We start from the raw sequence: 16,259 nt of genomic DNA, 5'->3' as shown, positions 1-16,259 counted from the left end.
AGAATTTTTTTTCTGTCATACATATGACACTTCTATGACGATAATTGTGACAAAACCCGGTATCATCATAGATGTGGTGGGCTCCTACATCTATGACAAAAAATCATGACAGAAAATGGGCTTTTCGTCCAGGGCGGGCCGGACACGCAGCTGCATGACATTCTTTGGGCCGTCCATGACGGAAAAAACCGTGGTAGAAGCGAGGGCGAGGAAAATTTCAGGGAGTTCCCGGTTACGGTGGGAGGTCGGGGGCCGAGCGATGCGCGTTTCTCTCGTACACGTACGCGCGCGAGTGCGAGGCGTTGGCTCTAACTGAACCCGAGTGAGGCGTTGGGATCTAACTGAACCCGAGCGATTGCACTGCAGGCTACGCGTTACTGAACCCGAGCGATCGATCGATGGCTGTTAACTGAACCCGATCGAGCGATTCCTTCGGTACTGCTGCTAACTGAAGCCGATCGATGCTGCCTCTGGATGAACAGTGAGCGTTGCTGGGGGGGGGGGGTTTGGATGAACAGTTCCCGGTGGGGGTGGATGAACAGCACCCCGTGGTGTTGCCTCTGGATGAACAGGACCCCGATCGATCGAGCCGGTTGGGGCTGGATGAACAGGACCCCGTGGAGGGCAGGATGAACAGGACCACCCCGTGGAGGGCAGAATGAACAGTAGACGATGGAGGGCTGGATGAACAGTAGCCCGTGGAGGGGTGGTTGAACAGGAGCACGTGGAGAGGACTGGTTGAACAGTAGCCGGTGGAGTAGCGCGTGGTGGAGGCTGGATGAACAGGAGCCCGTGGATGAACAGTCACAGGTGGAGGCTGGAGGAGGTCGACGGTGGATGAACAGTAGCCCGTGGAGGCTGGAGGGGGTCGACGGTGGAGATGAACAGTATCCCGTGGAGTCCCGTTTTGCGGTACGCCACACCCCTCCCGATGAACAGGACCCCTGTTTCGACCGTAGCGCTCCAACACAAGTCTGTTTCCTCCGTTTTGCGGTACGCCACAACCCTCCCGATCAACAGGACCCCGTTTTGACCGTAGGAGGTCCATTTCCTCCGTTTTGCGGTACGCCAGACCCCTCCCGGAACAGGATCCCGTTTCAAACGTGGCCGGTCGAACACAAGGCCGTTTCCTCCGTTCTGCGGTACGCCAGGCCTCGTTTCCATTGGCTGTTCCGTCCAAGCCCTCCCGATGAACATGATGACGCATTCCGTTCCGACCCAGCCGGTTGGCTCCCACGCGTTCCGTTGCCCCCCGATGAACACAACGCATTCTGTTGCGTCCCCATGAACACGACGCATTCCGTTGCCTCCCCATGAACACGGCGACGATGCTGTTTCTCCGTTCCGACCCAGCCATGTACACGAGCCCTCGCCGTACGTATGCGCGAGTAGGCGTTCGAGACCCCGCCCGTATGTACACATACGTGGCCGTATTTTCTTTCTTGCACCCTGGCCGCTGTACGTACGTGTACATGCTACATTCGCGCCTCTACTACGACACGTGCGTGCCTCTACATCCACCAGTATATATGTACGTACACGTTCGTGACCAGAATGACAACGCTACGTATGCTTCGACCAGGTGGGTCCCGACTGTCAGGCACTTTCTTGCGTGCGAAGATGTAGCTGGTCGGTCCTAGCAGTCAGGGGGGCGAATCGTTTTGTTTTTTTTGTCCGGACGCATTTCCTTCCATGGGAAGGTGTAGCTGGTGGGTCCCAGCAGTCAGGGGGAATTTTTTTTCGCGAAATACGGTGGCCCGTTCGGTGGGTCCCCGCTGTCAGGTGGAGGAATAATTATTTTGCGCGTAATAAGGAGGCACTTCCTTGCTGCGGCCGTGGACCCAGCTGTCAGCGTCTCCACGCACAGTACTCGTCCGATGGAAGTTGGTCGTTGTCCACATTGACCACGCCACGCCGAGAGCACCACGGTGCTGGACGACGGCGAGGCCTAGGAAGGGGACGACACGGAGGCAGGGAAGACTCGGCAGTTGTTTCCCACACGGAGGGGAGTACGACTGTACGAGGGTTTACTGGTTCGTCTGCCGTCGCCGGAGAATAACAGCAGGTGTGGGTGAGTAGAGGGATGGCTAGGCCAGCGATGGGAGTACGGTGAGGCGGTGAGGCCTGCGCGGCCGCACAGCCGGCCGTGGGGAGGAGGGAGCCGGCAGTCCCGCCGGCGCTTGTTTGAGCGGCTGGAGCAGGAAGAGCAGAGATTGAAGAAGCATGACGGCCATTGGATGAACATCCAATAGTCAGTGCTTGTGCGTCAACCTTTTTTTAGGAAAGCGTCAAATCTGTGGAAAACAGCATACAGCCCATCTGCCATTATTTCTAATAATTTACAGCCCATTTGCTAATTCTTAAGGTTTTTTTGGAGCCCATATTCCTTTTGTTAGCATTACAGTCCATATTGTGGCCACGGTTAAAAAAATATACGAAATTTTGCATATTTCGGTGCGGTCTGAACTGTTTTTAATTCCGAAATTTTGGCTCACATTCAAACTTATTTTAAAAATAAATGTATATCAATATAAAATCCAACAAATTCTCCACGCATAAAAATTAATGTAATTTAAAATCTTGAAATGAAAAAAAAGATATTTGAAACTAATTGCCGGTTTGATGTGTTTTAAAAATGTACAGCCCATTTCTCATTACTGATGGGTCATTTTCTCGGCCAGCCGAATGAAAGCTCTCCTCGTCTTGAAAGATTTGCAGCCCAACAGGCCTGACAAAGCAACTTACTTGGCAAATCACAAAAAAACTGGGCTGTGGCCGTGGACCCAGCTGTCAGCCTCTCCACGTACTGTACTCTTCTGATACAAGTCGTTCCTTGACCACGTCGACCACGCCGCGCGGAGAGCACCACGGCGGTGGACGACGGCGAGGCCTAGGAAGGGGACGATGCGGAGCCGGGGAAGACGCGGCAGTGGAAGCCCGCGCGGAGGGAGTACGAGGGGTCACTGGTTCGGCTGCGGTGTGAGGCTGCCGTCGCCGCAGGGCCTGGCCAGCGGTGGGAATAGTAGGGGGCGGTGAGGCCTCTGCGGCAGCACAACCGGCCACCGGAGGCAGGAGCATGCGGCACGACCGGCGCTGCTTTGGGCGGCTGGAGCAAGAAGACCAGAGGTTGAAGAAGCACTACGGCCGTTGGATGGACATCGTACGGTCACTGGAGCTAGAATCGTTCATATTGACTAAGTTGACAAAGCCCTTTGCCCCCGTCAACTTAGTAGGCCCACAAGTCAGCCTCCCACCAAGGTGGGTCCCAGCTAGCCGGGAGAGTATTCATTTTTTTGTGCGTAATAAGGAAGCACTTCCGGTGGATCTGAGCTGACAGCGGGGGGAACGTTTTTTTCGCGAAATACGGTGGCCCGTCCGATGGGTCCCAGCAGTCAGGGGGAAATGATTTTTTTCACAAAATACTGGTGGCCCGTCCGGTGGGTCCCCGCTGTCAGGTGGACGAATAATTATTTTCCGCGTAATAAGGAGGCACTTCCTTGCGGCTGCCGTGGACCCAGCTGTCAGCCTCTGCACGTACAGTCCACGTCCGATGAAAGTCGTTCCTTAACCACGTTGACCACACCGCGCCGAGAGCACTAGGGCGGTGGACGACGGCGAGGCCTAGGAAGGGGACGACGCGGAGCCGGGGAAGACGCGGCAATGGATGAACAAGCGGAGAGGAGTACGAGGGTTCACTGGTTCGGCTGCGCTACCGTCGCCACAGAATAACAGGGGGTGTGGGTGAGTGGAGGGATGGCCTGGCCAGCGGTGGGAGTAATAGGGGGCGGTGAGGCCTCCGCGGCAGCACGGCCGCCACGGGAGGCAGGAGCAGGCGGCACGACCGGCACTGCTTTGGGCGGCTGGAGCAAGAAGACCAGAGGTTAAAGAAGCACGACGGCCGTTGGATGGACATCGTACGGTCACTGCAGCTAGAATCGTTTATATTGACTAAGTTGACAAAGCCCTTGGTCCGTCAACTTAGTAGGCCCACAGGTCAGCTTCCGAAACGGTGCGCCCCAGATGTCAGGGGGAGGAATCATTTTTTGGGAGGGTGAAGCTAGAATATCCAAGATTGAAGAAGAAGCACGGCATCCGTTGGATGGACATCCAATGGCCACTCCTGCTAGAACCGTGTGTTGACTATAAGTTGACAAAGCCTTGCATACGCGTCAACTCTGTTTTTTTAGGGGACGCATCAACTTAGTAAGGCCAGAAGTGTGTGACAGAGAACTTATAGCCCATTTGAGATTTGTAAGAATGTGTAGCCCATTTTTGAATTCTAATGGAATTTACTACAACCCATTTACAATTTGTTAAAAGTACAGCCCATTTCAACCAACCGTTCAAAACAGAATTCAATAAAATTTCCCACATTTTGATGGGATCCGAAATATTTTTATCCCGAAATTTTTAGTCAGATTAAATACAATTTCAATATAAATTTATATTACGTAAAAATCTAACGAAACATTGCGCTCGCAACAATTAATGAAATTAAAATTTTCAATATCCAAAAATAATATTTTATAAAGTAATCACGTGTTTGGTGCATCTTTTTATAGTTACTGCCCAGTTTTTATAATTACATCCCATTTATTATTTCTTAAAGCCCATTTTCTTGTTAAGCCTAATGCATCCCTCGTAGGAAAGATTTGTAGCCCAGCGGGGCTGAGAATAACAACTTGACCTTGCCTGGGTATTCCTAAAAAAAGTATAGCTGGGCTAGCCATTTTCAGCTTGAAAAAAATTAATATCTGGGCTGGATATCTGGCCTGGGCTAGACGGGCCACAGCCCGCCCAGTTAATACCTGCAGCGATGTTTTTGTTGTTGTTCAGAGGAGAAAAATTAATATCTGGGCTAAACATCGAAAAACTCTGCAGTGCTCACACCTCAAAAACACAAATACTGCTCGAGCTGCTTGGTCCCAGCTGTTTGCCGCTTCTTGTGCAATTCTCTCGTTTATGGACTACTACATAGGTTGACAATGGTGTGGGACCGTGATGTCAGGAAACCAGGAGGAAGCAAAATAAATTATAGTTATATATATATAAATATAATAAGGAGGCACTTGCGTACGTGAGGCTGTGGACCTGGTGGGTCCCCGTTGTCATCCTCTCCAAGTAAAGTCATCTCCTCGCCCGCGCGCGCTTTTCGCGCGAAACAGTCAGTGCCGCCCGCCCCGCTTCCCGGTGCAGGCGATTGCTCCGCCTTCAAACGACACAAGTGTCGTCCGTCTGTCCATCTGCCGCCCACATTAATGTTATGCGGTTGCCGAGGCGGCTACTCCGGCGCCACACGTCCATCCCTCCGCCCGCCCACCATTGCTATATAAACTGCTGCGTCGGCCATAGCCGCAGTAATCCGCATCCATTCCCTTTCTCCTGTCCACACCACTACTTCCCACCATGGCTTCCTCGTGCTCCAGCGCTCTTCGGGACGGGCGGACGATGGACCACAAGGAGATGGCAGCCATTGCTGCCGACCGGCTGTCCAGCAGGCAGCCGGAGGACGACGACGTCCCAATGGACAACATGGTAGTCGACGATCCGGCGCCAACCCCCTCCTCCGCGCCATACTCGCCGGTGCATTGCACCATGACCATCGGCGAGGCCTGTGCCCAATATATGCACAGGGTGAGGCAGATGCGTGAGGAGCAGTTCCGGGAGGCGCAGGCCGACGCCGCCTACAACCACCATCTCCTCCAGGAGCACCTGCAGGCGGAGGAGCAGATCGCCGCGGAGCAGGAGGCGCTGCTCGACTCGTACCGCTCCGCCCGCAAGGGCCGCCTCGAGCGCTGGCGGTACCGCATGCGGGTGGCGGAGGCTGCGGCCGCCTACAAAGAGGCTAGCAAAGAGGACGATGAAGCGGGCGAGGCGCTGTTTGGCGAGACCGAGGACGAGGCAGAGGACAATGCCGGCTCCGACGAGTCCTCGCTCCGCTGGCGTCGACGATGCCTACTCCGCCGAGGCCCCGCGCCGCCAACAACGAGGCAGAGGACACCGCCGGCTCCGTCGAGGCCCCGCCCCGCCAACAACGAGGGAGAGGACATCGCCGGCTCAGCCGAGGCCCCACCCTGCCGGCAACGTGGGGGGGGGGGGATTTCCACCGCTCCGCTGAGGCGCCGCCCGCCAGCAACGAGACAGAGGACATCGCCGGCTCCGCCGAGGCCCCGCCCCACTGCCAATGAGGCCGCGCCACACAAAAAACGAGGAAGAGTAGAACACGGTAGGTCGCCGCCGCTCGGGTCCAAGTAAGGCCACCGCTGCTATCCTCCGGTTGAAGCCAAGCTAGGCGGGTTGACCATTCACGGCCGGTTAGCTTCTTGGCGGCGACGTGGAGTTGGAGAGCTGCGCTGGAGAAGAACGCTGCTTCTACTTAACTGCTGGTGCAGTTGGCTGACTGACACGTGGGCCCAACAGGCCACATGTCAGTTACGCAACTGCACCTGCAGTTAAGTCACTGAAGCTTCTGTTCGGCTCAGCGGGACACAGGTGGGTAGCTTCGGTTAATTAATTATACCTCCAGCGCACCCCTTTTTAGTTGAAGAATGTATGAAATGTAATGAAATCCGGCATATTTATATGAAATCCGACCGTGTATGAATGAATTTATTTCAATTAGTTCGAATTCCTGTATCACTGGCATTGGATGAACATGCAAAACAATACGTACTAGCATTATTCCCAGGGTGATCACCTCGTTTGCAACAGTTTCACATGTACTCGCTCCGGTCCTTTCTAGTCTGCATACAAGTTTTGTCTGCAGTCAAAGTATCTCTACTTTGACCAATCTTATACAAAAAAGTATGTACTTTCACAATGTGCGAAGGAAAAAGGAACAGAAGGAGTACAAAGAGTTTGAGCAGCTTTTTAGCGTTCCTGTACATTGCAATCAAACACACAGGCCTGGCAATTCATAGAGAACATTCAAAACAATCGATGATTATGCATCTCAGCGACTCACATGTTAGAGGCAATATTTACTTCACAACTAAAGAATAAAAAAAATGATCGACGCTGCTGACAGCAAAGGGCTTCCCATTCGAAAATATCAAACGCATGTCTTGCTAAAATCAATGAGGAAAATTTGACAAGGTTGTCCCATTCCAAAATATCAAATGCCTACAATTGTGGAATGGGCAGGGTTTGCTCTCATGACCGGTTTTCCAATAAAACATTTATTGAGAAACTGATCCCTTTAACGGACCAGTAGAGAAGAATCCTTCTTACTGGTAGACAAATTCTTGATTGCAGAAATATCCAGGAGTACTAAATATAATACAAAGTTGAGCGGAGGCTGCTCAACAATTTATTACAAGCACGCCGATATTATACATAAAGGCGGATACGACACAAGGGATATGGTGGCATAACTACTGACTCGTAATAAGAGCGGTGGTGGATATGTCATAGTGAAGTGGGTGACATGACTCCTGAATCTTACAGCTCATCGAGCGTCGCAGTGAGGCTCGAGGACTTTTATTGCGGGTGGCGGAAGCGTATATAATACAAGTGACCAAATCCAGATCGCACGGGACTGACTGGGACTCCTCTAGGCGTCGGGCTCGCTATCAAACTCATCATCCATGAGATCGCCTTCGTCAATATCTGGCCAAATCAACAAGCCAGGTGAGTACTATGAAAGTACTCGCAAGACAGTTTGGACATAAGATATAACAAATGCAAACATGATGCATATGAACAGAATAATAATGCGCTCTCAGATAATAAAATAGCAATACATGGGAAATAAAAAGGAAATCGGGCGGTAGTCCTCCCGAAATGCCAATGTAATACTGAATGCCAATCGAGTGTCTGAAATGACTCCTCAAAAGGATACAAATAATTTAACAATGCCGCAGTCGGGCGTCAAGGCGACACCACATAAAGGGCTTATAATGGAATATGAACGACAGTGCGTGCCACAGTCGGACGTCTGAGCGACATCACGTAAAGGGCTTATATCAAAAGTAAATAACGAGAGTGCCACAGTCGGACGTCTGAGCGACATCACATAAAGGTTTTATATCAAAAGTAAATAACAAGAGTGCCACAGTCGGACGTCTGAGCGACATCACATAAAGGGCTTATATCAAAAGTAAATAACGAGAGTGCCACAGTCGGACGTCTGAGCGACATCACTTAAAGGGTTTATATTTCATAACTTAATATTCCAGTAGCTCATGAAGTTAAATCATTTCAAGGAAATACTTAGGTACGAAATAATAAAAATGGTTAGTCCATCCACAGGAATAACATTCGACCGGGTTTACCACTCAAACTTGTTCACCGGGGATTTCCACGGAGACTGACACAGGGACTGACACTGAGACTGATATGGATACTGTTTGGATACATTGACCCAGGTCCTCAACCATGGACACGATGACTCGGAAGGTTTTGACTCTGCAGAGTTTGTACTCTTAACCACAGCCAACGGATTTCAGTAGTCACAAGAGACTAGTTCCGTTTACGGTATTTTAGGAGAAACACATCTAACCAGTACACACCCATTCCACATTCCGATGCCAGGAATCACCCTAGGCAACGTTCAAGAAAAACTTTGAGGCGGGGAGGCTACAACCTCGCGTAGCATGGGATCAAATTTATACCGCGCGCTCTAAGGGGTGCCCCTCTCGGTCCCAACCGGAAACACCCATGCCCCCTGACCGGATGACTGGTTTTAATCCAGGGCCATGGAACCCTCATCCCGGCCCCTCTATTTGGTGTGTACAAGGAAAGAGGTTTGCAACTTACTAAACCGTATTCTTGGCAGAAAACATGTGGCAGCACGAAAAGGGGACGAACGGTAACGTGGCTCGGTCCACGTTAACGTTGGAGTTTATGGGTTGTCATAAGACTGGTATGCTACAACAATACCATCTTACTACCTCTCATGTCACCACATGATCAGGTCATCTCCCATCAGAAGATCACAGTAAACTTCGAAGTACACGGTTAGTTGCCTTGCATGCAACGTAACACTCACCGATGCACATATGCCATGCACAAACTATTCAAGCAAACATGCAAAACACCCATCATATCAAAGGTTCAGACATGCTTGCCTGGTTCGGAGAAGTCGGAGTTTAGCTCGGCGAAGTTCGCGGCTCCGTCACCTCTTCCGGAATCTACGGTATAAAGAAACCGTATACTAACGTGAATACCGTTGCGTGTATAAAAATTGTTCCAACTTTTTTCCAAATAAATACTATAAAAAACTAGACAAAAATATAAGACTGACAGAAAAAAGAACAATCAGAAAGCATCTTTTGTTTAAAAGATATAAGGGTTTTAGTCCAAGGACTAATCTTTGATGAAATAGAAAAGATCCAGGGACTTGTTTGAAAAAGCAGAAAACGCTTCGGTACGAAATACGTCAGCCCAGAGAGAAAACACATTTTGCCCGAAGGCGCTTTCAGAAAACGGTCCGAAGGGGAAAAGAAAGAGAGGCTGACGGGGGGTCCCACCCGTCAGGTTTAAACTCTGAACAGAGCTCGCCGGCGCCCGAAGGCTGCGGTGGTCGCCGGCGTTGAACCACGGCGAGGCAGAGTGATCGGAGGGTACCTACGGGTTCAGGGTGTCCTTCTGCGTCGGTGGGTGGTGGACTTGACCGTCAGCGAGCACCACGTCGACGGCGACCCTATCTCCGGCGGACGGTGGTTCGGGCGAGGGTCGAGCTCTCCGGTGGGTGCTGCAAACGTCAAATTGGTGCGCGGGTCAGAGATGTGGATGCACTAGGACACTACTGGCATGAGCTGAGAGGCAGGGGTGCACGCACGGGAGTGAATCGTGCTGGATCCCGAAGCGGTTCGAGGCGGCCGGAGTTGGGGAAGAAGACTTCCTCGGGGCTCTTCCCGTGGCTTGGCGTGGTACTTGTGAGGTGTAGGGATGGTGCATGCTCGAGTTCGAGTTCGGGACCTCCTTTTATAGGCGATCCGAGGAGGTGGCCGTGAACGGGATAACGCCGGCGAGCAATTACGGCGACGCAGAGGTCGGGCAGGAGGTTTAGGCGACTTGGCATCTTCGTGGTGGATCACTGATACCGTTTCTCCGCTAAACCTCGGTCGGACTTGGTGTAATGCTCTGGTTCTCGACGGAACGGCCGTACGGGCACGACGGCGGCAGGGAGCGCGCTCTGCGCCTTCCAGTTCACGACGACGGCCCTGCAGTGTGCACAGAGGAGGGGACGGCCACGCAGTAGTCTCTGGTGGCTTGGGCGGTGTTGGACGGCGCCGTCCCTCGCTGCACCTCTCTGGCAGCCGCAGCGGCGCTTCTGCCGCCGCTCACGGGGAGGCGCACCTCCGCCACCTCGTCGCCGACGCCCGCAAGCGTCCAGGCCATCGTGCGGCGCAGTGGATAGGAAGGGGAAACAGGGAGCAAGGCGCCACCGCGGCTACTGGCGAGATCGAGGTAGGTTTCTGAAGAAAACAACACCGGCTTTCTGAAACTGTTTACTGAACACTGAACTTTGATAGGTACAGTGCCCTCCAGGTGTTCGACGAAATGATTTGGGCACGAGGGAAATGTTTCTGGAGCTGGGACTTGGTGTGGTGACCTCTTGATGCATCCAGAGGCTGCTTGAATTTTCTCAGATTTTTAGGAGGAGAAAACAATTGAATTTCACCAAATTTTGCAAATATGGCCCAAACTTGCAGCAAGCTCATTTTGAAAATTTTGAACTGGAGACTAGTGGATCTTCATGGATCTCGGTTGAGGGCTCTAAGGACTAGCCAGGGAAATTTGTTTGGAGGCAAAACTCAAAGGAGAAATAGTGGTTCCTTTGTAAATCTCCAAGGGTCAAAATTGAGGACAGAAAAAGTTTTTTGATTAGAAATAAATGGAGATAAAATCATGGGGAAGTTTAACTTGCTGGATTTGAAGTATATCTTGACACAAAGAGGGGAGATGGATTTTGGGAGGGGATTTCCACTTATGTCATGGCAAGAGGAGATTTTGAAAGGGGAAAAGATCACTCCATAAGCCATAGGGCTATTTTTAAAAAGAAAATATTTTCAAGAACTTTCTCAAGGAAAAACACTTGTGTTGAGTAAACATAAGATGAAAAACCTCCAAGACCAAAGATCAAGTCTTGGGTGGAACCAAACAAAATACTTGTCATAAAAGAAAATTTGTGAGAAGGAGAGTTTAGAAGAAAATTTTAAATATCCTCCTTCAAATCAAATAAAGATTTTGATAAAACCAAAACAAAAATTTTGGGTGTCACAACACCTACCCCCTTAGGAAAAATCTCGTCCCCGAGATTTCAGCTGATCCTCAAATAGATGTGGGTACTCTGCCTGAAGGAAATCCTCTCTTTCCCATGTTGCTTCATCCTCGGTGTGATTGCTCCACTGAACCTTGAAAAATTTGATCGTTTTCTGATGGGTCCTCCTTTCAGACTCTTCAAATATTTTTACTGGCCGCTCTCTGTAGGTGAGGTCTGGTTGCACGTCAATGCTCTCATGAGATACATGCTTTTCCGGGTTGTTCACACATTTCCTCAACTGTGAGATGTGGAACACGTCGTGGACGTCTGACAGCTCTTTGGGTAGGTCTAGCTGGTAGGCTACTGTGCCTCTTCGTGCAACTACACAAAAGGGTCCAATAAATCTTGGGGCTAGCTTCCCTTTAATTTTGAACCGTTGCAGGCCCCTCATAGGAGATACTCGTAGGTATACATATTCAACGGGTTCAAAGTTGACCTCACGATGTTTTCGATCGTAGTAGCTCTTTTGTCGGCTTTGAGCTGTCTTGAGTCGGTCCCCGATTTGTTTAACTTTCTCCTCGGCCTCCTTGAGCATGCCAGGGCCGAAGATACGACTGTCACCTATCTCTGACCAGTTTAATGGGGTACGACATCTCCGTTCGTACAATGCTTCAAAAGGTGCCATTTGTAGGCTGGTTTGGTAACTGTTGTTGTATGCGAACTCGGCATATGGCAAGCTTTCCTCCCAACTGGTTCCATAGGTGAGAACACAGGCTCTCAGCATGTCCTCTAGGATTTGGTTCACGCGTTCAGTTTGCCCATCAGTCTGGGGGTGGTACGCTGTACTGAATGCTAGTTGAGTGCCCAGAGCTTGTTGTAAGTGATCCCAAAATTTAGAGACAAATTGAGTGCCTCGGTCGGATATTATGGTCTTTGGGACTCCATGCAGACAAACTATACACGGGAGAGATAAAGCTTAGCAAGCTTCTGAGTGGAGTAGGTCGTCTTCACGGGGATGAAATGTGCCACCTTGGTTAGCCTATCTGTGATGACCCATATGGCATCATTTCCGCGTTGTGATCGAGGTAGTCCGACGATAAAATCCATTCCAATTTCGTCCCATTTCCACTCAGGTATCCTGTTTGGCTGTAGCAGCCCTGCTGGTTTTTGGTGTTCGGCTTTAATGCGCTGACACGAATCACAACATGCAATGAATGTGGCTATATCCCTCTTCATACCGTGCCACCAAAATCTTTCCTGAATGTCTTTGTACATTTTGGTTTCTCCAGGGTGGATTGAATATGGGGCGGTGTGGCTTTTGGTTAGGATTTGCTGTTTGAGGTCCTCAATGTTTGGTACGCAAAGTCTGTCCCCGTACCATAATACTCCCTCATTGTCTATGAAGAACTCTGAAGCCTTGCCAAGGTTCATTTTTCTCTTTATACCTTCGATGCTGGGATGTCCATGCTGAGCCTTCTTAATTTGTTCCATTAGGGTGGGCTGTATCTTCAGATTTGATACGCTGCCCTCCGCTACTATCACCATGTTGAGTTTGGCGAACTCCTATTGAATTTCCGGCCTCAAGTTCTGTAGACTGTCGTTGCCCGAGCTGGGGTTCCAACTAAGAGCGTCTGCCACTACATTTGCTTTCCCTGGAAGGTAGTGAATGCCGACATCATAGTCCTTGACTAATTCCAACCAGCGTCGTTGTCGTAAATTTAGCTCTGGTTGTGTGAAAATATATTTAAGGCTTTTATGATCCGTATATATTTCACAACGATTTCCCAGCAAAAAGTGCCTCCACTCTTTAAGTGCATGGATGACTGCTGCTAGCTCCAAGTCATGAGTAGGATAATTCTCTTCATGCTTCCGTAGTTGCCTGGAAGCATATGCGACAACTTTGCCGTCCTGCATCAATACGCACCCGAGGCCCTTCCGGGATGCGTCACAATACACTTCAAAACTTTTGTGTATGTCCAGCACAACCAAAACCGGTGATGTTGTTAATTTCCTCTTGAGTTCTTGGAAGCTTTTCTCGCACGCTTCAGTCCATACAAATTTCTTATCTTTCTTGAGTAACTCTGTCATTGGTTTTGACACAGTGGAGAATCCTTCAATAAATCTTCGGTAATATCCAGCCATTCCTAGGAAACTCCGTACATCTGTTACGTTGGCTGGTGGTTTCCAGTCAAGAACGGCCTTGACCTTTTCTGGGTCTACGGCCACGCCCTCTTGGGTCAGTACGTGGCCTAGAAAACCAACCTGTCTTAACCAAAATTCACATTTGTTGAATTTGGCGTACAGTCGATGTTTCCTTACTTCTCCCAGTACAATTCTGAGATGTTCAGCATGTTCTTCCGGTGTTTTTGAGTATACCAGAATATCATCGATGAACACCACAACAAATTTGTCCATGAATTTCATAAACACTTTGTTCATGAGGTGGACGAAATATGCGGGGGCGTTCGTTAGTCCGAATGGCATTACTGTGAACTCATATAATCCGTAGCTGGAGGTGAATGCTGTCTTAGGGATATCTTCTGTCCGTACTTTTAATTGATGATATCCCGATCTTAAATCAATTTTTGAGAACACCTTGGCTTGTGCGAGCTGGTCAAATAAATCATTTATCCGCGGCATCGGATATTTGTTTTTTATGGTGACCATGTTGAGAGCTCGGTAGTCTATACACAATCTCAGTGTCCCATCCTTTTTCTTGGCAAATAACACTGGTGAACCCCAAGGTGAGGAGTTGGCTCGTATAAATCCCTTGTCCAGTAATTCTTTTATTTGCTTCTTTAATTCTACCAACTCGGAGGGTGCCATTCTATAAGGTTTCTTATAAATGGGGGTGGTGCCAGGTGCTATTTCAATGCTGAACTCTATCTCTCGGTCTGGTGGCATGCCTGGTAGTTCTTCGGGAAATACGTCGGGAAACTCGCACACCACTAGAACTTTTCTCAATTCTGAAATGTCTACCTTGTTCAACTTTGGTTGCCGTGACCGTGGTCTCTCTTGAGCTGCAACTTTTATTGTCTTACCATGATGATGAGTAAGAATCACAGTCCGATTGAAACAGTCGATAAATCCCTTGTTGGTGGTTAGCCAGTCCATTCCTAGGATAACATCCAGTCCTTTATTTTCCAACACGATGAGATTCGCCTGAAACTTTAGTCTTTCAAACTCAATAATCACTCCTTGGCAGTAACTCTGAGTGATCTGCTTATTCCCGCGGGACTTGATGATCATAGACTTTTCCAAAGAAAGTATCGGAAAACCATGTTGCAAAACAAAACTCTTCAAAATGAACGAGTGAGAAGCTCCAGAATCAAACAAAACCGTGGCAGGTATTGTATTGACAGGGTACGTACCGATCACGATATCTGGGCATTCTGTGCTTCCTCCTTGGTCACATGGTTCAAGTGACCCTTCTTGTGATTGTTGTTGGGGTTGAAATTGTTACGCTTGGGGGCTGGATTATTTCCACCATTGTTCCGCTTGGGGGCCGAGTTCCTTGGTTTTGGGCATTGTTTGGCGTAGTGCCCTTCCTCCCCACAAGCATAGCAAGTGACACCTGGGCGGTATGTAATGTCCTTGTCCCTTGAATGGAAATGTTTGGTTGGCCTAAGAGCAGTGGTCGTGGAATTTCTCGCTTCATTCCTTTGAATATCAGTCTTGCTCCGGTTGCTGCGAGCATGAGCCGTCTTTTCCCTTTTTCGCTTGCGAATATCCTCCAGACTGCGGCGCTCATTTTCCAGTGTAATAGCCTTGTCAACCAGAGTTTTGAAATCGGGAAAAGTGTGTATGACCAGTTGGCATTTTAGTGCTGGCGCCAGGCCGTCCAGAAATTTTTCCATCCTTTTGTTCTCAGTCATATGCTCATCGTAGGCGTAACGAGATAGTTGAGTAAACTGACTGTTGTACTCAGTCACTGTCATGCCTCTCTGCTTGAGGTCATCAAACTCCCTTTTCTTGATCTTTATAATGCTCCTGGGGATGTGCGCCCCATGGAAACCATCCTTAAACTCTTCCCAGGTGATGTTATGTTCACTGGGGTGCATGTGTAGGAAATTTTCCCACCATGCTGCAGCTGCTCCAGTGAGGTAGTGAGGTGCATAAAGCACCTTCTCATGATCTGAACATTGTGCAATAATCAACTTCCTTTCGATGTCTCGAAGCCAATCATCGGCCTCAAGCGGCCTATCAGTGTGAGCGAACGTTGGAGGACGTGTCTTCTGTAGTTCAGATAACTTGGAATGTGGTTGGTATGGCTCACCGTGATTTCCCATATTGATAACGTGATTCATCATTTCTTGGTGCTGCTGCTGGCTTTGTTCGAAAAGGCGGCATACTTGAGACAATGCTGCCTCGCTGTCCTGCTGACTAGACTGCCCCTGCGTGAAGTTGTTGCTTGTCTGGGTCCCATAAACTTCTTCCGGTGGATTTGGCATGGAACGAGTCTAGGGACGAGACATTTTCCACTCTGGGGTATTATTTTGCAAAACTCATGAGAAGAACTGTGTGGCACAAGGAAAATTTTGCAAAGGCAAAAATTTAAAAGACCTCAAGAATTTTCAAGAAAAATACTTGATTGCGCTCAGTACATATCTTACAAGCGATTCGAAAATATACAATATATCACTCAGGATGTGCGTACACATTCCTGACATGTTATTTAGGCTAGTGCACTTCTCCGAGTTCCTACATGATGCGCACACACACTACTTCTCACCAAACCTATGTACATATAAACATATCATACAAGCGGGTACATCACACGGCTGCTAGGCGCACTCAGTCGGAGATGGTGAAAACTTCCTTCTGCCTGCCGAGCGTAAGGCCCAGAGGTGCAGGAGACTCCACCTCCTCCTCCTCCCTAATAGGCTGCAGGCGCATAGCACTGCGCTGAGGAGTAGGTGCGGGTGCGGTCGGCGGTGCAGCTCTGACCGGAGTAGGAGCAATGACCTGGTCAAACTCCTCAGTGGTAGGCAGACGGCGAGCGGTGGCTAAAATGGCAGGTGTATAGGATGCCGAGGATGAGACGAAAGTC

Source organism: Aegilops tauschii, chromosome 3 (genome assembly GCF_002575655.3).
Source record: "Aegilops tauschii subsp. strangulata cultivar AL8/78 chromosome 3, Aet v6.0, whole genome shotgun sequence".
Taxonomy (NCBI): domain Eukaryota; kingdom Viridiplantae; phylum Streptophyta; class Magnoliopsida; order Poales; family Poaceae; genus Aegilops; species Aegilops tauschii.
The sequence above is the reverse complement of the archived record's forward strand: the minus strand, read 5'-3'. Positions refer to the sequence as shown.